This window comes from Pleurodeles waltl, chromosome 2_2, assembly GCF_031143425.1.
Source record: "Pleurodeles waltl isolate 20211129_DDA chromosome 2_2, aPleWal1.hap1.20221129, whole genome shotgun sequence".
Taxonomy (NCBI): domain Eukaryota; kingdom Metazoa; phylum Chordata; class Amphibia; order Caudata; family Salamandridae; genus Pleurodeles; species Pleurodeles waltl.
Window position 1 is genome coordinate 781,611,912 of NC_090439.1, and position 22,274 is coordinate 781,634,185.

Here is a 22,274-nt window from a genome sequence, read left to right on the forward strand (position 1 = left end):
GCTTACGTGAGTGGTTGAGGTGGTGTACCTCTGAGTGCCCTGTACAAAGGTACACCACATATCTGGGGTGGGTACAGCCCTGGCTATAAGTGGGACATTGCACTGAGTGTGCCACCCACTAGAATGGCATGTTAAGCATGTATTGGGCCTGCTAATGGAGGCCTGTGGAGGCACAGTTTCATTTGGGCTTATGTTGGAACTACTAATTTAGTAGCCAATACTGAAGGGGGCCTCTGCTACCCCTCGAACGCCCCCTGAGGGGCAGAGAAGGTGGTAGATGGAAGGCTGGGCATATACATATGGGTGTCTCATGCCTGGTAGTGAAAAATCCCCATGTGGGGTTTCCCATAGTTTTGTGCTGATTCCCTACCTAGTAGCCTTAGGGTCCTAGGCACTTTCCCCTGTTCATATAGTGTAAAAGTGAGTGTGCATTCCTGAATATATAAGGAAGTGGTCCTGGCCAGTGTGTGCGCACATGCCCACTGGTGCTCCACATGCGTGCTGAGCCTCTCATAGCAGGTCTGTGCCTGCACACTTGCACCTATGGTGTTTTTAAACATGAGGCCAGCCTGTCATAACAGGCCTGGCTGTGCGCACTAGCACCTATGAGAATTCTAAATATGTATCAGCAAGTCACAACAGGCCTGGGTGTGTGGACTAACACCTATGGTGTTTTTAAATATGTATCTGGCCTGTCATAACACGCCTGGGTTTGCGCACTAGCACCTATGGGGTTTTTAAGTATGTCTCCTGCCTTTTGGTAGGTATCCACTGGGGACAAAGAAGCGAGAAATCTTACAAACTTCCCTCAGACAGTTAGAGGTAGATTTTGTGGTACAAGTTAGGATCCATGCCGATTTCCAAAAATACTAACAGAATACATGAATAAATTAAACTTCAGTGACTGTTCATAGGCACACTGTTGCTAGCTAAACCTTACTAGAGAAAAGCTTGAAAAAGCATTAACAATACCCAAGCGGCATTAATCTCATTTCTGGAGATTCTTTGTGGTGATTATAACTATTTCTTGGCAGGGGCTAGCTTGCAGTGGAATTGGCCATGGCCAGGACAAGAGGTATAGCAGACAGAGATCTTTCACTTGAGCATCTTTGGAAATTACTTGTCTAACTCTTAGGGGCAGATTTATACTTTTTTACGCAAACCCGAGTTAGCGCAGATTTGCGTAAAAAAAGTATAGCGCCAGCTAGCTCCATTCCATGATGCCGGCCGGGCACCATCCAAATGGCCAAGCCCAGGGGGACTAATGTTCCCTGAGCATGGCCATTAGGGCCAGCGCTGTGCAGGGGGCCCCAAGTCAATGCCCGAGCGGTGTTTGGCAAAAAAAATAAAAAATACTCACCCGGACTTACCTCTGATGGGTCCCCCATCCGTAGGTGACCTCCTGGTGTAGGTCGTGGTGGGTGGTGGTGTCCCTGGGGACAGGGAAGGGCACCTGTGGGCAATTTCCATGGTTTCCGACCATGGAAATCTGCCTACAGGTCCCCTTACGCCTGCCCTTACTGAGGCGTTAAATAATGGCTCTAATAAAACTTAGCACCATTATTTAAGGCACCCATCCTCCGTGCTGGATTTTAGCATGGGGGATAAATATGGCGCAAAAGTCATCTTGTCATTTTCTGGACAGGAACCCCTATCTTGTATCTCATTGACGCAAGGTAGGTTTTCTCCACCAGAAAACGACGTAAACTCCATTACTTTGACACTAGATATGTATAGCGCCAAAGTATAAATATGGAGTTAGGTTTGGGCTGAATTAACGTTAAAAAAAAAGACGCTAGTTCAGCGCAAGCCAAGTATAATAATGGGACTTAGTCTCATAGGCTTAATGTTCGAAGTCATATTACTGTTGTGTAGAAAAGCATGAAAGTACCACTGATGCTCCAACATGGCATCCTGTTTATCAGAATCAATAGATGCCAGATCGGTGAAGGCTCTGTTGCCAACCTTTGCAGTAACAGGGTATAGCCTCACCATGCCAATATACAGTTTGCTGTAACTATTACTAGAAGACCCAGATTCAGACAAAGTTCATAGGTCACAATTGGTACTGAAGGAACTTTGGTTTTGTGAAAATATTCCGAAACGTTTTGATGATTGGTCAATTAGACCTATGACTGTTAGAAGACTTTTGAAACCATTGAAGAGATTCTCCCTGGGCCTCACTGCCACAGGCACCAGACCATGGCCAGAAACGTATCATCCAGATGGACCGGAGCCTTGCTGTCTCACCTCGATGTAAATATTTGCTCGGTTTAGTTACAAGATATTTCTGAATGTGGAACTCTCCTACACTCCAGTGCTTTGTGTGAATCATATTCTACAACCATATTTGTGTGATAAAATGACCTCAAAACAAATAGATATCCTGCTAGTCCTAGGACTTATCACCACTGGTAGTAGTAATAGACGTCATGTAGAGGCCAAACCCGATTTGGCTCTGCAATGCCTAGCACTGTGCTTGTGACCCCTGGCCTCTGACTAAAGTAGGAAACTTGAAACAAAATCATTTACTACTGCAAGTGGTGCAGGTGTCAAATAGCCAAGAGTCAGAGAGAGGGGGAAGAATGGTGATAGAGGATTACACTATGAGTGATGTCATTCAGAGAAAGATGAGAAAGAGATAGCGAGAGAGAAACAGAGGGATCGACAGGTGTAAGAAAAGTAATGAAGAGACAGCTGGTAGGAGACTACGTAGAGGCAGAAGGAAGCAGGTGAGAACTTGTTGGAAATGGACGACTAAGAGAAAGAAAGAGGCAGCTGCTCAGAGAGAAGGAGAGGCAGACAGATAAGAAGGCAGTTAAGAGAGGTGATGGATACGATGCTGTGTGAGACTGTTCAGAGAGAAGGGTTTGGGAGAGAGAAGCAAGATAAAGAGGCAGGTTAGAAAGGCAGGTCAAAGTAGTAGGGAGGTGGACAGGTGCAAAAGTGATTGCTGAAAGAAGGAAGAGGTGTGATAAAGTGCCAAAGCTGACTAGTATACAAAGGTGATTATGCAGTGTACAGAGGAACACAGACAGGTCGGACAAAACAGCTAAGCAAAAGAAAGGGAGGAGGAAAGTTGATAGATTTGAAGAAGGTATTGGACAGAGACAGGTGAAACGGAGACAGACAAAGGAGCACAAGAGATGGGAGAAAGGTTAAATAGATGTGAAAAAGAGAAAATGAGATCAGTGACGAAGACAGTTATGATAGACGGGAGGGATAGAGAATGAGACAACAGGTGAGATAGACAGGTGAGAGATAATACAACTAGTTCACAAAGAGGAAGTGGTAGTGGGGCACATTTCATACCATGTGACTTCCTATGATGTCATTGGGGTCAAAGAGGATGTAAAGTCACTTCCACTACCCCTGGCATTTTGGTGAATTGAAGCCCATGGTGGTAGCTGCAAACACAAATCTGGAAAAATGCTGGCGTAGAGTACATAAAATAGGAAAAATAGTTTTTATAGGAGTTAATCTCCAGAAATCATCACTTGAAGTACTTTTAGTGCAAATGCACTGGAGAGTTGTTATTTTTGCTCTCAGTTTGACACATACAACCCATACCTGTGAGGTTTCAGCTCCAGGGCAAAGTTCCTATCAATCCAAATGACTGTATGACTTTGGCAGCCATTGCTGCTCTCTTGTCCTGTACCAAAATGAGCTGAGCAAATGCTAATCAATGCAAATTCCATCTAAGGGCATGGAGTCCGGTATCAACTGACAAAGAATGTTCAGCTTTGCGAGGTTTTCTGATGAATCACCTACCAGAGGAATCCAATCGTTGGATCTAGTAATACAATGCTCCTCGTTTGGCACCACCCTCCCATCTGTATCTCTTTCCAAGGCAAACGCTATCTATAATGCCACAGGTAACGTGGTTGCAAATTCTAGGTGTCTAAGATACTGCCTGCATTCCAATTTTGTCTGCAATGTGCTATCCAGCAGAGGGATAATGACCCCCTTTCAATGTCACTGACTTTATTTGTTTCTTATCCCTGTTCACCGGAGCCACTCGATCAGCACAGCCAAATTCAAGGAGGTTTTTTCAGATCAGATCTTAAGAAAGCCTCCTCTGGAAGGGATTTATTTGTATTAAAATATCTAGGACTGAAGGAAGGTTCATCTTAGGAAAAGTTCCACTAAACACTGTGCGTTTGTGAGCCATTGTGACTTTAAGGTATTGTAACTATGCCACAGTTACATACAGGATAACATTAGTTTACTTAGCTATGGGTAATCAGACTGCAGAGGATACAAGAGATTAAGCAAAGAGCCGTGATGTCCACTGTTCAGGTGCTCCCTCAATGCTAGCAGATGGATCGACATATGTAAATGAGCAGCTCCTTGCCTTTGGTATACTGGTCCGAATGTGCATGTGGCACAACTCACATCTGGGAAGGAGCATTCTGCTCCGGGATCTTATGTATACTTGCAACCGGACAGACAATGGTTAGCTTCAAGTAGGTTAGGACAATTTGGCATTTTTCAGCGACAGCTGGCAGACCTCTCATGTTAACTAGCGCTGCACGGATAATCAAAATATGCATTTTTAAAATCACGTACGTGGGTGAGGCCCAGAGAGATCTTACAAACCAGCAAAAGACAAACTTCATATATCCAAAAAACAAACCTTCTGGCACAACCCTGAACCTTGGCGATCCCTGGCAGTTGGCTTCCATTGTAATGTTTTGTTTGGTAGACTCTAATTGCGATGAAAAGAGCTGCTTATCTTTGATTTTCTTTCATCTATTTTTCTCCAGGTTTTTGTGGTATTTAGGCATTAGTTTTTACTTTTTTGAGAACTTGGGGGCATATTTTCTAAACTTTCACACAAAGCAGGGTCACAAGCAAAGTTGCTGAGCTCAGTTGAGTGAAAGGGAGAGTGCGGAAATGTGCAATATTTACACAGAAAGATATAGAGCATTTCTTCTCTCTCCTTGTGCAAGCACACTTCAGGCAGCCTAGTGGATAATGCAGGCATCCTTGCACCATAGGGCAAGGGTGCCTGCGGTGCAAGAAGAATTGTTTTTGTGCAGGAAGGAACACCTTCCTGCACAAAAACGATTTCTTGAGACATTTTCCTTTTTCTCTGTGTCCTGCTGGTCGCAGCACACAGAGAAAGAGGAAATAGCAAAGAGAAAAAATATTTAATCTTCTGGGAGGCATAACAATTTCACGCAATCAATCAAGAACATTAATAATCAATGACATTAGTAATCAATAAGAGTTAGTAATTGTCACACACCATGACCTTTCAGTCATTAAAATCCACACCTTTTAGTAAAAGTTAGAACATTTATTTCCCTATATTAACAATGCTAATGTCACGTATGATAATCTCAAAACCAAGTGATAAACATACAGAAACATCACTGGCTGTCCAAAGCGGTGAAAGAAACTCAATCTAATCAAAGCTTGAACTACTACACATTCTAAAGTTACAGCGCAAATCACCAACAAGAATAATTGCGCAAACGATATCACATACATTAGATTCAGCAAGGAAATACATCAAACATTACTCCCTATAGCAAATTCTCATTAGTGAGGATCCTTATCTAACATCAGATTAGCATCAGCATGTTGAGCTTCATGCAAAACAATTTAGTCAACACAAATTTGGAAAACATCTAACTATGGCTCTATCAAAACAGTGCGGTTGGTACCTAGAAAGGAAAAGCATAGATATTCCAAGTCACATTTGGTAATTGTATACCTCTCCTCAAATTGATCGGCAAGCTAAGATAGTCTTTGTCATCAGGACATCAGTTCAGTCCACAAGGCATCAGGATTCAGCCTCAAAGTTAAAAAAACACAAAGTCTTTAACATTAAAGTTAAGCACCTCTCCTGTCAAGATGCTCAAGAAAGTAACGTCCCTTCAGCAAGAAAGAAAATAGGCAAATGGCTGTCTTCCATCCGTGCAGTCTGGCTAAGTTAGATTTCCTAAAACTACTTCCCAAGTCCCTATTGGTCAAGGGATCGCATGTTCACATTTTGTCAAATAAAACTAAAACTTCAAATCTATGATTTCTACTAGTACACGGTTTACATGTGGCTGATTGGCTTCTCTTGTAATGTCCTCATCATTCAGCTCTTCAGGTAACAATATTGTTGCAGCTTATACTCCATGTCACTTTCTCTATTGTTCTCCTCCAGAGAATGTCAGTCTTACACACATTACATTTACATTGTTACATTTAGCAAGAACAGCAACTTTTAGCAATAGGTACTCATGAGAAAGACTTTTAGCTACAAGCACCTTAGGACAGTACAGTGGAAAATCACAATTTAATTTTCTAAGCAAACATTTTATTAATCGGTTCAGAAATAGAGCTTGACATGAGGCCGTGCACCTAGGCTAAGACCTCTGCTAAGCTAAGGCTTACAATTAATAAAGCTAATACTTTATGCATAACCCTCATAAGTAATATGATGTATTACTACATTAATCAAACAAAAGCTCCATGTTTCATATTAATAAGCCATTAACAAGTATACTTTGTTGTAGGAAAGTCCTCCTTTTTGCTCTGGTCACCCCCACATTTTTTGGACAGGTACTGGTGGTTACTGACTCTCGGCTGTGCCCTGGGTACTGCTTACCAGTCCCAAGGTCAGGTCTCTGTGTAAAGTGATATGCAAATTATGCTAATTATAATTGGCTAAATTAACCTACCTATAAGTCCCTAGTATATGGTAGGGGATGTAGGTTTAGGGACCAAAGCATAGGTAGCGCACTGCTGAGATGCCCAGTGTCATTTTAAAGACAGGCCTGCCTTGCTTGCTGCTTTTAAATTAAAGTTATATGCAAATTTGACTTTGGAATTAAAAGTAGTTCCAAAGCATTAAACAACCTTATTTTTACATATAAGTCACCCCTAAGGTGTGCCCTATGTGCTCCTAGGGCTGGGTGCCATGTAACTATAAGCAGGGACCTTATAAAAATAGTTTTATAAGCCCTGGTGAGGTAAAAACAGCCACATTCATTTTTCCCTCATTGTAGTGAATGGCCTTCATAGGCTAGAATGGGGAGACTTTATTTTAATTTTAAAAGTCCCCTTAAATGACAGATTCAAAGAGTTTGGTATAAAATGAATTGTTATAATAAATCCCACAACTTCCAGTTGTTGGATTTAATATAACTTGTTCAGGTAAAGAGTTTTAAACTTTACCTGAAAAGTTGCCAATTTCAGCCCTGCATTGTATTGTCTGCTGTGCTCTGATTGGCCAGCCTCTGGCAGCCTGACCAGGCTGCCTTGATGAAGTGTGAAGCGGTCTGGCTTCACACAAAGAGATGTGCCTGTGGGAGGGAATCTCCTCTCAGCAGATGGTGAGGCAGGAAGGGGGAGGGCTGCCAAACTCGTTTTCAAAGGCAGAGAAGGACATTTGGAGCAACCCAGCAACACCACCACATCCTGCAACCCCAGACAACTGGGTGCCCCCGTGATTAGATTAGGAGAGGGTAGGAGAGAGGTGTGTATATGATTTTTAGCCACACCAGTGGGTGGGCTCAGCCAGATGTAACCTCCAAAAATCATTTTCAGCCATGATGGATTTTTGAAGAATGTTGCCTCCTGGGATTGATTTTTGCCACACTTCCCAGGAAGTGGTCATCACAGGGGGAAGGACCCTGCACCTGATTGGAGAATCAGGCCACCCTGTTTTTCACCCAGGAGCAAGGATAAAACTGGCAGACCTGCACCCACACCTCAGATCCCCGTCAGATTCCAACAAGGAAGAACCAAAGGAGAAGAAGGACTGCCCTGCTGGTCCCCTGGCCTGCACCTGGAACCTGCACTAAGAAAGACTGCACCAGCTGCACACTTGGGCTTCACCACAAGAAGGACTTTGCCTGGCTTCAACTGGTTCATTGAGGGACTCCCTGTTTGCTAGAGGTGAAAAATTGCTAACCAGGGTCCCCTGCACCAACTCCTGAAGAAATCAACCAGCTGACCCCTACCCAGTGGCCAAAAAGGATTTTATGCCAGGTGCATTCTGGGAGTTGTAGTCCACAACCCCAAGGATCATCTCAGAGCTTCTGGACCCTTGCGGTGAGCTGTGGACCCCAAAAGAACCTTAAAAGAACATCTGGGAGAAGACCCGGAAGTTTGGAGAAGTTTGGAGAACTTTTGAAAAAAAGATCCATAAAGGGACTGACCCGCCGCGGTAACTCTAGCCAGCTTGCCTCAACCGCGACGCGGTCTGATTTGCAGGTTCGTCCCGGTGAAGAAAATCTCTAAAAAAGAGACTAAGTCAGAACGGGGACCTCCCAGCCAGCGTATCCGAGGAGGGCTCCAAGGACGTCGGATCAAGATCCAGGTTTACCCTGGTCAAAGGATTTTCGCCCTGAAAAAATGACTACGTCCGAAGGTAAAATTCTCCACCGAGGATTCCCGTGACGGGTATCTGGAGAAGGGTTCCAGGAGGTTGGCTTGGACTGGCAGGTTCGTTCCGCTGAAGAAAATCTTCAGAAAAACAACTAAGTGCGAAGGTAAACTTTTGACCGAGGCCTCCCGCGGCCTGTAGCCGAGCCGGGCTCCATCGCGGTCGGACTTAAACTTTGACTTTGCCCCGGTCGAGGTGCAACCAGATGACCCGATTGGCGCTTTTTGTTTCTAGGCGCTAAAAAACAATAATTCTTTTAAAAATTCACATCTCCGGTTCTCCTTATCCGATTTTAGTCGTTTTTGTGTCATTTTAAAGATAAAGTTATAATCTATTTTATAAATTGGTTTTGGATTTTTAAATTGTTTCCTGTGTTTTATTTAATTACTGTTTTGTGATATTTGAACGCTTTATACTCTGCCTAAGTTAAGCCTTGTCACTCGTTGCCAAGCTTCCAAGGGTTCAGCTGGGTTTAATTTACTGAGACCTAACTGGACCTAAGTGGAGGTTAGTGGCCTATTGTTAAGTGTAGGTACCTACCTGCCCTTACCAATAACCCATTTTCCAAAATTTTTGGTGGGCAGTGGTGGGATCCTGTACTTGTGTTCAGTATCACATCACAGTTTTAAGTAAAACAAATTAAAAATCCTTTAAATTGTCCTAGTGCAAAAATTGCTTTCAATTTTTAATTTGGATTAATTTCAATTATTGAATTTTTGTGATTTTTCGAAATTCTTGTTTCCAATTTTTGCAAAACGTTTTTGTTGACACAAAACTAGGGAACCATGGAGCTTGATCTGGCTAGATTACCCACACTGACAGTAGTCCAGCTTAGGGGATTGTGTACTGAAAGAGGGTTGCCTGCAAACACTGACCCCAGGAAGCATGCCCTGATCAAATCCCTGACAGCATAGGCTGGGGCCCAAGAGGTAGACTCGGAGGAAGCTCCAGAGGAGGAAGTAGCAGGGGAGGATGCTAGCTCCAACCACTCAGGGGAGGGAGGGCATCTGAGCCTAAGTGAGGAGGAGGAAGACAGGTCCTCACTGCACACAGTTACTAGTGTCATACCCAAAGCTAGTTGGGGGAAGGGGGTCTCTTCAGGAGGAAATAACCTGTCCCTCAGGGAAAGAGAGCTAGAGGCCCAGCTAGCATTTATAGCTTTGGAGGCAGAAAAGCTGGCCCTAGAAAAGAAAAAGTGGGCAAGGGAAGAGAAAAGAGATGGTGGCAGTGACAGAGAAGCTGAGGTGTCAATGGGTGGAGGGTTTTGCCCCAGATTACCCAAGGGGGTGGTTCCTGCCTATGTAAAGGGGGGTGACACAGACAATGGGCTGAAGGCCTTTGAGAGGGCCCTGCAGATGAGGAGAGTCAAGCCTCAGTACTGGGGTTCACTTCTTTGGGAGTTGGTCCCCTACTCTGGGAGGGGTAGGCTCCTAACCTTGAGGGGGGAGGAGGCAGATTCATACCCCAGTATGAAGAGATGCTTGACTAAGAAGTTTGGTATTACCCCACAGCAGTATAGGCTCAAGTTTAGGGACACCCAAAAGACAAGCACCCAGTCCTGGGTAGACTTTGTGGACATCTCAGTTAAAGCACTAGAGGGCTGGATACAGGGCAACAAGGTAAGTACCTTTGAGGGACTGTACAATTTGATTATGAGGGAGTACCTTCTAACCAATTGTGTCCAAAAGAAGCTCCGCCAGGATCTAGTTGACTCTAAGTTGACTAACCCCAGAGAGCTGGGGGAGGCAGCAGATGACTGGTTAAGAACTAGGGTTAACCAGAAACCCCCAGGGGGCGATCAGAAAAAGGGAGGACATGGTTCTTCTCAGGGGAAGAACCAAGGGAAAGATGATAAATAGCCCAAGGAGTCCTCGCAAGAGTCCCGAAAAACTTCTCAGGGTGGGGGAGCCCTGAGCCATTCCACTTCTAAGGGAAGGGGTATCAGAGGAAACATTATGATCCTGTTAAAGCAGGAAAGTTTCAGGAGCTTGCTAAGGCCGGCAAGTGTTTGTGTGTCATCAACCTGGACACAAAAGAGAAGATGCTATCTGCTCCAAGAAGCCCCCCACTGGTGGGCAATCCCAGGGGATTGCTAGTGTAGGGTTGGGGGTGGAAGTTGGCCCAGGGCTGGGATCAGGGTACACAGAGGTCACCGTATTATCCATGGGTCGGGTGGACATTGCAACTATGGCCACCTTACCTCCCAGCATGGAGAGGTATAGGCAGAGGCCTAAAGTCAATGGGACTGAGGTGGAAGCTCTGAGAGATACAGGAGCCAGTGTGACAATGGTCACAGAGAAACTGGTTTCTCCAGGACAGGTCTTACCTGGTGTCTTCCACCAAGTTACATATGCAGATAGCAGAACCCAACTCTATCCCATGGCCATGGTGAGCCTGGAATGGGGAGGTGTGACTGGCCCTAAAAATGTAGCTGTAGCTCCTGCCCTCCCAGTAGAGTGTCTGCTGGGAAATGATTTCAAAGCATCTGAATGGTCAGAAGTGGAGAGAAGGGTCCATGCACAGATGCTGGACCTCCCTGAATGGGTGTGTGCTGTGACCAGGTCACAGGCAGCACAACAAGGAAGTGCTGGACACTTGGACCCTGGAACAATGGGCCAAGCCTCCAAGAAGAATAGAAAGGGCACTGGGTCTGGCTTGCCAGCCCCTACAAGTACAGAAGATCAGGAGGAATCCAAACCTGAGGGGGAGGATCTGACCTCTGAGGGAGGGCCACTTCCCCTGCAAGCTCTGCCTGACTTGGCAGAACTGCAAGGGGCAGGTGGGCCCACCAGAGAAGAGTTGTGCCAGGGACAAAAAGAGTGCCCCACTCTTGCAGGCCTAAGGCAGACTGCTGTCAGGCAAGAACAAGGGGATACCAGTGGGACCCACAAGGTTTACTGGGAGGATGGAGTTCTCTACACTGAGCAAGGGACCCCAAACCAGTGGCAACTAGGAGAGTAGTGGTCCCCCAGAAGTATAGAGAATTCCTCCTTACTTTAAGCCATGATATTCCCTTAGCTGGACACTTGGGACAGACCAAGACCTAGAACAGGCTGATTATCCATTGCTATTGGCCCGAAATGTCAGAAAAAATCAAGGAGTTTTGCAGCTCCTGTGTTACCTGCCAAACCAGTGGCAAGGCAGAGGGCAAGCCAAAGGCTCCCTTGATACCACTGCCAGTGGTTGGGGCTCCCTTTGAGAGAGAGGGTGGGGATTGACATTGTTGGTCCCCTAGACCCACCAACTGCCTCAGGTAACAGGTACATTTTGGTAGTTGTAGACCATGCCACCAGGAACCCTGAGGCAATACCCCTCCGGACAGTCACTGCCCCCACAGTGGCTAGGGCCCTACTTGGTGTGTTCACCAGAGTGGGGTTCCCAAAGGAGGTGGTCTCAGATAGGGGCACAAATTTTATGTCTGCCTATCTGAAAGCCATGTGGGATGAGTGTGGTGTTACTTATAAGTTCACCAACCTCTATCATCCACAGACCAATGGTCTTGTAGAAAGATTTAATAAGACCCTGAAGGGCATGATCCTGGGTTTGTCTGACAAACTCAGGAGGAGATGGGATGTTCTCCTCCCATGCAGCTGTTTGCCTACAGAGAGGTGCCACAGAAGGGGGTCGGATTCAGCCCCTTTGAGTTACTGTTTGGGCACCCTGTAAGAGGCCCGTTGTGCTTGGTGAGAGAGTCTTGGGAGAAGCCTCTCAAAGAGTCCAAGGAGAATGTGCTAGATTATGTGCTGGGCCTTCGGTCACGCATGGCTGAGTACATGAAGAAGGCAAGCAGAAACCTGGAGGCCAGCCAAGAGCTCATGAAGCTCTGGCATGATCAGAAGGCTCCCATGCCTGAGTATCACCCAGGAGAGCTGGTGTGGGTTTTGGAGCCCATGGCTCCTAGGGCACTTCAGGCCAAATGGATGGGGCCCTATCCAATTGTGGAGAAAAAGGGTGAGGTCACCTACTTGGTGGACCTTGCACTCCCAGGAATCCTCATAGGATCCTGCATGTTAACAGGTTGAAACCCCACCAGGAGAGGGCAGACATGACCATGCTGATGGTCACTGATGAAGGGAAGGAGGAGGAGAGTGAACCTCTGCCACACCTCCTGCCCTCAAATGAACAAGATGGGTCAGTGGAGGGAGTGGCACTCTCTCCCAAGTCGACAGACAAGCAACAAAAAGACTGCAGACAAGTGTTTGAGCAGTTTGCTAGTCTGTTCTCCCTGACCCCTGGACTCACTAATTGGTGTGTCCATGACATTGACACTGGTGACAGCTTACCTTTCAAAAACAAGCTATACAGGCTGTCTGACCAGGTCAAGGCCAACATCAAAGCTGAAGTGGCTAAGATGTTGGAGCTCAAGATAATTGAGCCCTCTGACAGTCCTTGGTCTAGTCCAGTGGTACTGGTGCCCAAACCTAATCCCCAAGGTGGGAAGAAGGAATTGAGATTCTGTGTGGACTACAGAGGTCTAAATGCAGTCGCTAGGAGTGATGCTCACCCCATACCTAGAGCTGATGAGCTCATTAATAGGTTGGGGGCTGCCAAATTCTTGAGCACATTTGATCTGACCTCGGGATACTGGCAGATTGCCTTAAGTCCAGGAGCTAAGGAGAGGTCAGCATTTTCCACCCCAGAGGGCCACTTTCAGTTCAAGGTGATGCCCTTTGGCCTGAAAAATGTTCCTGCCACCTTCCAACGGTTGGTGAACAGTCCTGTCTGGGTTGAAATCTTTCAGTGCAGCTTATCTGGATGATATAGCTGTATTCAGTTCCACCTGGGAGAACCACCTGGTCCACCTGAAGGAAGTGCTTCAGACCCTGCTTCAAGCAGGCCTGACTGTCAAGGCAAGCAAGTGCCAGATGCTCTGTTGTGTATGTGGGCCACCTTGTTGGTGGAGGCCATGTACAACCTCTTCAGCCCAAGATCCAGACTATCCTGGAATGGGAGGCTCCTAAAACCCAGACTCAGGTCAGGGCCTTTCTTGGCCTGACTGGGTACTACAGGAGGTTTGTTCAGAATTATGGGACCATAGTGGCCCCTCTGATTGAGCTTACCTCCAAGAAACAACCCAGAGTGTCAGAAAGCTTTTGACACCCTAAAACAGGCTATGTGTTCAGCACCAGTGTTACTGGCCCCTGACTATAGCAAGGAGTTTATAGTGCAAACAGATGCTTCAGAGGAAGGGATTGGGGAAGTGTTAGCACAAGAGGGCCAAGATCAACCTGTTGCCTTCATCAGCAGGTGACTACTCCCTAGAGAGAAAAGATGGAGTGCCAATGAGAGGGAGGCCTTTGCTGTGGTCTGGTCCCTGAAGAAGTTGAGGCCATACTTGTTTGGCACTTACTTACGTGTACAAACTGACCACAGACATCTCAGATGGTTGATGCAAATAAGGGGGGACAACCCACAATTGTTAAGGTGGTCCATTTCCCTACAGGGGATGGTCTTCACAGTGGAGCACAGACCTGAGACTGCCCATGCCAATGCAGATGGCCTTTCCAGGTTTTTCCACTTAGCTGATGAGGACTACCAGGGTGTAAGTTAGTACCCATCACCTTTCATCTGAGGGGGGCAGTGTAGGAAAGTCCTCCTTTTTGCACTGGGTCACCCCCACACTTTTTGGACAGGTACTGGTGGTTACTGACTCTTGGCTGTGCCCTGAGTACTGCTTACCAGTCCCAGGGCCAGTGCTCTGTGTAAAGTGGATATGCAAATTAGGCTAATTATAATTGGCTAAGTTAACCTACCTGTAAGTCCCTAGTATATGGTAGGGCATGTAGGTTTAGGGACTACAGCATAGGTAGTGCACCCATAGGTGCACTGCTGAGGTGCCCAGTGTCATTTTAAAGGCAGGCCGCCCTTGCTGGCTGCTTTTAAGTTAAAGTTATATGCAAATACGACTTTGAAATTAAAAGTAGTTCCAAATTCTTAAACTACCTTATGTTTACATATAAGTCACCACTAAGGTGTGCCCTATGTGCCCCTAGGGCTGGGTGCCATGTAACTATAAGCAGGGACCTTATAAAATAGTTTTATAAGCCCTGGTGAGATAAGAACAGCCAAATTCCTTTTTCCCTCATTGTAGGTAGTGAATGGCCTTCATAGGCTAGAATGGGGATACTTTATTTTAATTTTAAAAGTCCCCTTAAATGACAGGTACATAAAGTTTGGTATCAAGTAAGTTGTTATAATAAATCCCACAACTTCCAGTTGTTGGATTTAATATAACTTGTTCAGGTAAAGAGTTTTAAACTTTACCTGAAAAGTTACCAATTTCAGCCCTGCATTGTTTTTGCTTCTGTGCTCTGTTTGGCCAGCCTCTGGCAGCCTGGCCAGGCTGCCTTGATGAGGTGTGAAGTGGCCTGGCTTCACACAAAGAGATGTGCCTGTGGGAGGGAATCTCCCCTCAGCAGATGGTGAGGCAGGAAGGGGGAGGGCTGCCAAACTGGTCTTCAAAAGCAGAGGAGGACATTTGGAGCAACCCAGCAACACCCCCACATCCTGCAACCCCAGACAACTAGGTGTCCCCCATTGATTAGATTAGGAGAGGGCAGGAGAGAGGTGTGTTTATAATTTTTAGCCAAACCAGTGGGTGGGCTCAGCGAAATGTAACCTCCAAAAATAATTTTCAGCCGTGAAGGATTTTTGAAGAATGTTGCCTCCTGGGATTGATTTTTGTCACACTTCCCAGGAAGTGGTCATCACAGGGGGAAGGACCCTGCACCTGATTGGAGAATCAGGACCCCCCTGTTTTTCCCCCAGGAGCAAGGATAAAACTGGCAGACCTGACCCACACCTCAGATCCCCATCAGATTCCAACAAGAAAGAACCAAAGGAGAAGAAGTCTGCCCTGCTGGACCTCTGGCCTGCACCTGGAACCTGCACTCAGAAGGACTGAACCAGCTGCACACTTGGGCTTCACCACAAGAAGGACTTTGCCTGGCTTAAACTGGTTCAAGGAGGGACTCCCTGTTTGCTAGAGGTGAAAAATTGCTAACCAGGGTCCCCTGCACCAATTCCTGAAGAAATCAACCAGCTGACCACTGCCCAGTGGCCAAAAAGGAGTTTGCGCCAGGTGCATTCTGGGAGTTGTAGTCCACACCCCAAAGGATCATCTCAGAGCTTCTGGACCCTTGGGGTGAGCTGTGGACCCCAAAAAAACTTAAAAGAACATCTGGGAGAACACCCAGAAGTTTGGAGAAGTTTTGAAAAAAGCTCCATAGAGGTACCAACCCGCCGCTGTAACTCTAGCCGGCCTGCCTCAACCGCGACCCGGCCTGATTTGCAGGTTCGTCCCGGTGAAGAAAATCTCCAAAAAAGAGACTACGTCCGAACGTACAAAGTTGACCGGGTCCTCCCAGCCAGCGTATCCGAGGAGGGCTCCAAGGACATCGGATCAAGATCCAGGTTTACCCCGGTCGAAGGATTTTCACCTCGAAAAAATGACTATGTCCGAAGGTAAAAATCTCCACTGAGGATTCCTGCGACGCGTATCCAGAGACGGGTTTCAGGAGGTCGGATTGGACTGGCAGGTTCGTCCCGCTGAAGAAAATCTTCAGAAAAACGACTAAGTGCGAAGTTAAACTTTTGACCGAGGCCTCCCGCGGCCTGTAGCCGAGCTGGGCTCCATCCCGGTCAGCCTTAAACTTTGACTTTGCCCCGGTCGAGGTGCAACCAGATGACCCGATTGGCGCTTTCTGTTTCTAGGTGCTAAAAAACAATAATTCTTTAAAAATTCATATCTCCGGTTCCTCTTATCTGATTTTATTCGTTTTTGTGTCATTTTAAAGATAAAAATATAATCTATTTTTATACATTGGTTTTGGATTTTTGAACTGTTTCCTGTGTTTTATTTAATTACTGTTTTGTGATATTTGAATGCTTTACACTCTGTCTCTTAAGTTAAGCCTTGTCGTTCGTTGCCAAGCTACCAAGGGTTGAGCAGGGTTTAATTTACTGAGACCTAACTGGACCTAAGTGAAGGTTAGTGGCCTATTGCTAAGTGTAGGTACCTACCTGCCCTTACCAATAACCCATTTTCCAATATTCATGAACACTGATGGCCACTCACCGTGATCACATTTTCAAATGCGTGCATTATTTTTCTCTATATTAATACATTTTCTACACAAATCCATTTCTCAGAATACATGAATATTCATTAATATTTTTATTCAAACACATGCTTCAGCAGGAACGCGCAGGTTTCGGCCATGTAATGCCTCCCACAATGAAATTTAACACAATGCAGCGCATACTTAACAAAAATAACACAGATATCAATGTCAGAAATATCATCAAAAATATCTGAACTTAACAATATCAAACACACAAATATTGAAACACAAAATATATTCTACTGTTTAAATATATAAATAATAAAAAAACATTGAAACACAATATTGACTACAATAATTCTACAATAATATTGCTACAAATAAGGAAAATAAGGACAAAATATTATTTGACATCATAAACAATATTTGTTTTCGAAATTCTGTTCAAACACCTTGAGTACATGGAATATTTGGTGTGATTCTTTCTTGAATGGGGACAGGATGCGGAAGCACAGAACCACAGGATCTTTCAGCGTGCTCAGAATGTTACAATACATTGCATTGTTTCCTTGTTCTCACTGGTAATCTGCACATAGCACAAGAAGCCTCTGTCTGCTTCATTCCAAATAAGAACATGCAGAACTGGAAAACAGCTTTGGACCATGTCTTAGGTAGATCATTTCAGTAAACTCTCTTCTCATAAGATTAATACTGATGGCGCGGGGATCTTCATATCTTAATCTTCGGGTGTAATCATTAAACATCCCTCACCACTGGTCATATGGACCTTTGTTCGTCAACAAAGAGAAATTAAAAGGAGCAATCTTCAACATCAAACACTATGAACAGTGAAGACCATTGGGGGCTTCATAATAATCAAATAAAAGAATTGATGTGAATTAAAGGTTTCTATTAACAATCCTAATAATTTTTATTTCTTTTATTCAACAAATATTATTAATCTTTAGTCATCATTGTTACATATTCAAATATTCCATTGGTCGATATTTCAAAACAAGATAAAGTACTTTATTAGTAAAGATGTCAAATAAAATAGAGGTGATACAACAAGTGTGTTCCGCAAAGCAATTTCCCTAATCTAAATTAAGCATTAAGCAAAGGTGCCACTTCAGGGGCCAGATGTACGAAGCCTTTTGCATGTCGCAAACTGTGAAAAACGCAGTTTGCGGCATGCAAAAGGCCGAACGCGATGCTCATCCCCAAATTGCGAGTCGGTACCGACTCGCAATTTGGGAACGCGACTTGCAAATAGGAAGAGGTGTTCCCTTCCTATTTGGGACCGCATCGCCATGCTGAGTTGCTTTGTGACCACGAATGCGGTCGCAAACCAACTCGCAGTTACCACCAGTGTCACACTGATGGTAACTCATTCGCAAAAGGGAAGGGGTCCCAATGGGACCCCTTCCCCTTTGTGAATGCCGAAAAAAATATTTTTTCAGAGCAGGCAGTGGTCCTATGGACCACTGCCTACTCTGAAAAAAACGAAACCAAATGGTTTCGGATGTTTTTTCATTTTGCAACTCGTTTTCCTTTACGGAAAACGGGCTGCAAAATGAAAAAAAAAATGCTTTATTGAAAAAACAGTCACAGACATGGAGGCCTGCTGACTACAGCAGGCCACCATCCCTGTGAGTGCAGGGACTCGCTATAGGGTAGCAAAATGAGACCCACCTCATGAATATTGATGAGGTGGGTCTTTGCGACCCCATAACGAGTCGCAGAAGGTGTCTGAGACACCTTTCTGCATTCCATTTTGCGAGTTGCAAATTGCGAGTTGGTCAGACTATCAATTTGCAAGTCGCAAAATTTTTGTTTACTACATCTGGCCCCAGAAACCTTATAAAGTGCTCTGATTAAAAATACAGAAGCATGAAGTCTTGCCCTTAAGCTAAATAATTTTCATCTAGAAAGTCTTCTCAGCTATAAATCAGCAGGCATCTTCAGAAAGGAAAACAAACTAAAATGGAAATCTATAGAAGCGATATAACTCCATGGATATCAGTCCAAGAAGTCAGAGAGAGAGTTTGGGGGTCTGAATGCCTGAGCACCTAGGAGTCATACTGTCTGCTCTTGGAACATGCACTAACATAAATTTACAAAAACGCATGATGAAACATTTTTTAGATTCCCTGTTCTCGGTGTCCAACACGATTTCAGGAAGACCAAGGAGGAGGTAAACTGCCTAGTTTCTCATGTCTTCACAACAGACCACAGAAATAAGTCCTTGAAAAGATACTTTGGCCCATATTTATACTTTTTGATGCAAAACTGCGCCAACGCAGTTTTGCGTCAAAAAAATTAGCGCCGGCTAACGCCATTCTGAAGCGCCATGCGGGCGCCGTATTTATTGAATGACGTTAGCCGGCGTTAGCCGGCGTTAGCCGCCGGCGCCGTCTGGTGTGCGTTAAAAAAAACGACGTACACCAGGCAGCGCCGGCGTAGGGGAAAATGGATCTTGGGCGTCAAGAAATGGGGCAAGTCAGGTTGAGGCAATTTTTTCGCCTCAACCCGATTTGCGCCATTTTTTACGACTCCCAACCCTCATAGAAATGACTCCTGTCTTAGCAAAGACAGGAGTCATGCCCCCTTGCCCAATGGCCATGCCCAGGGGACCTCTGTCCCCTGGGCATGGTCATTGGGCATAGTGGCATGTAGGGGGGCACAAATCAGGCCCCCCTATGCCACAAAAAAATAAAAAATAAAACACTTACCTGAACTTACCTAAATGTCCCTGGGATGGGTCCCTCCAGCCTTGGGTGTCCTCCTGGGGTGGGCAAGGGTGACAGGGGGTGTCCCTGGGGGCATGGGAGGGCACCTCTGGGCTCCTTCAGAGCCCACAGGTCCCTTAACGCCTGCCTTTTGCAGGCGCTAAAAAACGGCGCAAAAACGGCCGTACGTCATTTTTTTTGACCCGCCCACTCCCGGGCGTGATTTTTGCCCGAGTATAAATCCCACGCATATGCCTCGGAGTCGATTTTTTAGACGGGAACGCCTACCTTGCATATAATTAACGCAAAGTAGGTGTCCACGCTAAAAAATGACGCTAACTCCATGGACTTTGGCGCTAGACGCGTCTAACGCCAAAGTATAAATATGGAGTTAGTTTTGCATCGAAATTGCGTTAAAAAAAACGACGCAATTTCGGCGCAAACGGAGTATAAATATGCCCCTTTGTCTACATCTTGTGGTTAACACAGTTCTTCCCATAAGTCATATTTTCTGGAATCTCCTTCTGGTGACAACCTCACTATCAGCTGTCTAATACATAACAAATGCCTATTCACTAACTGACAAACAGCTTCTGGAATGTTACAGCATCTGCAGTGGGAGAGAGCAAGAAAAAACATCTTGTGCAAAAACAACAGTTCCTGTGCAAAACAACATGAAAAACAGGCCTTTCAGTGCTGATAGAGAATTCAATGTTGAAATGGCATCAGTAGTTAAGCTAACTTAAGTTAGTACATTATTTTATTTCATTTGTATGCTTGCAACAGCTAAATATGAATGTGCACTACAAAATTTGCATATAGTATATATGTACAATTTTGCATAAACATTTGAACTTTTCAGCTAAATTCATTTTTATTACAAAATTAAGGTAATTCGCTCTCACAACCTCCCCTCTCTGATGGGTAGAATAGCCATCAAAATTGTATCACAAATGAATCTCTAAAGTGCACCTTCCCTTTCTGTCGAGTCACTTATTTTTCCTTTTAAAGTTTCCATCCCTTTCAGCTTCTTATATGCCTTATTCATTTTTTCTTCCATTTCCATTTCTATTTCCTCTTTTGCTTTTCTCTGTCTTTATTTTTCTTTATTGTTAAACATCTAAATCCTTTATACAAAGCAAATTAGCATATTAAGCAAATGCCAAGAATTAACATCGTTTTTAATATGACTCCTAAAAATCCATTACCAATTGTTCCAAACCAATTACTTATAGCAGAAGCTCCTTTATCTAAGGTTCCCACCAAACTAATTTTCAATAATGGATCTAATTCAATTTTAAGTTTAGAAATCTCTTTACAAATCACATCACTCTCATCAGCATTTTAAAGACCTGCCTTTCTCTGCAAATAATATATCTAAAGCTAATAGATCCTGTAGAACCATTGACCTAATGGCTACTAATTATGTGTTAAGTACTAATAAGGTGCCAGAATTGCTAGTAACCAGCTTATCTACTAGTGTAGGGAGTTTTCAAATTTTCTTGTCATTTACAACTACTCCTACTGGAGAAATGATTGCCCTAAAAATATTTCCAACTAATTGTGTCCCATCATGTTTGTGGGATAGAGTCATTGTTAGAGCATGGTATTTACATGATACATCTTAGAGAATAATAAAGGTAAATAGCAAACACCCTCCCAAACACAAGGCAACTGCAAATATGCATCTTGCCCACAAACAACATAGGCCCTCATTACAACATTGGCGGGCGGCAACCGCCGCCCGCCAAGTTGTAACCGCCGTGCGGCCGCCAGCGGTGCCCATTATGACATCCCCGCTGGCCCGGCGGGCGGAAACAGAGTTTCTGCCCGCCGGCCCAGCGGGGATGTGGGCCGCAACATGGGAGCCGGCAGAGCAGACAGTGAAAAGCCGCATGGGGCCCTGTCAGGGGGCCCCTGCACTGCCCATGCCAATTGCATGGGCAGTGCAGGGGCCCCCAGGGGCCCCGCGACTCCCCATACCGCCAGCCTTTTCCTGGCGGTTCAAACCACCAGGAAAAGGCTGGCGGTAAGGGGACCCGTAATCCCCTGGGCAGTGCTGCCCTGGCGGATTACTACCGCCGGGGCCATTGTGGTGGGAAACCGCCGGCCCCGGCGGTGCGACCTCGGCGCTTCTGCCGCGGTCGTAATGACCCTGGAAGCACCGCCAGCCTGTTGCCGGTGCTTCCATCATTTCAGCCCTGGCGGTCCTTTCCCGCCAGGGTTGAAATGACCCCCATTGTGTCCAGGAATAACTGCTTCTTCTCCAGGGAATATTTGAACAAGCCCTCCAAGAACTTCAAATGTATGTTCATAGCTGCTTAACCCAATGTGTATTTTCCTGAACTGATTTCTCCTTCTATAAGCACATAATGTGCCTGTCTGTTGTCTAATATTAACTTTGTAGATATAATTTTCTTTTTGTGTTTGTCTTCCTCTTTCTTCCAAACATTCTTTAGTACATCTTCTTCTTTATTTGCCTTTTGAAACACATGAGCTCTCCTTTCTTCTAATTCTAGGATACATTTATTTTCTAATGATCTCATTAAACATGTCAGATTTCATTTCTATGCTTTCTGTCTATCTCTGTAGGGGAACTAAAGAAATACCAAATCACTTTCGTATCTCTAGCTTGTAAATGGGCGTTAATTTTTTTCTGTAGGAGAGCTTTAGAAAGGATCGTGTCATAGTTGGAAAAGTAATATTCAAAATGTTCCTCTCTATAAAACAAACTAAGCAATATACTACATGTAGCAGCATATGAAAGCACAATATGATGGTATGTTACATCTTTAGTAGCTGAAAAAGGCAAATGTGCAAAAACATAACAATCTTTTGCATCAAAAGCTTTGATATATTTGTGACCTAATCTAGAATAAGCTTTGGATATGAATGCTCCATTTGAAGCATCTATAAATGGAGTCCCATATTTACAAGAATCTGAGGTATCAGTACTGATACACCAGATTTCTTGCATCGTCCACTCCCACCGCCACCTAATGGCACCGTCACCATGGCACAGGTTAGGCCAATTGCATCCCGGTTTTTGATGCTATTGTGGCACTTTGCTGCACTAGGTTCTGCAGCAAAGTG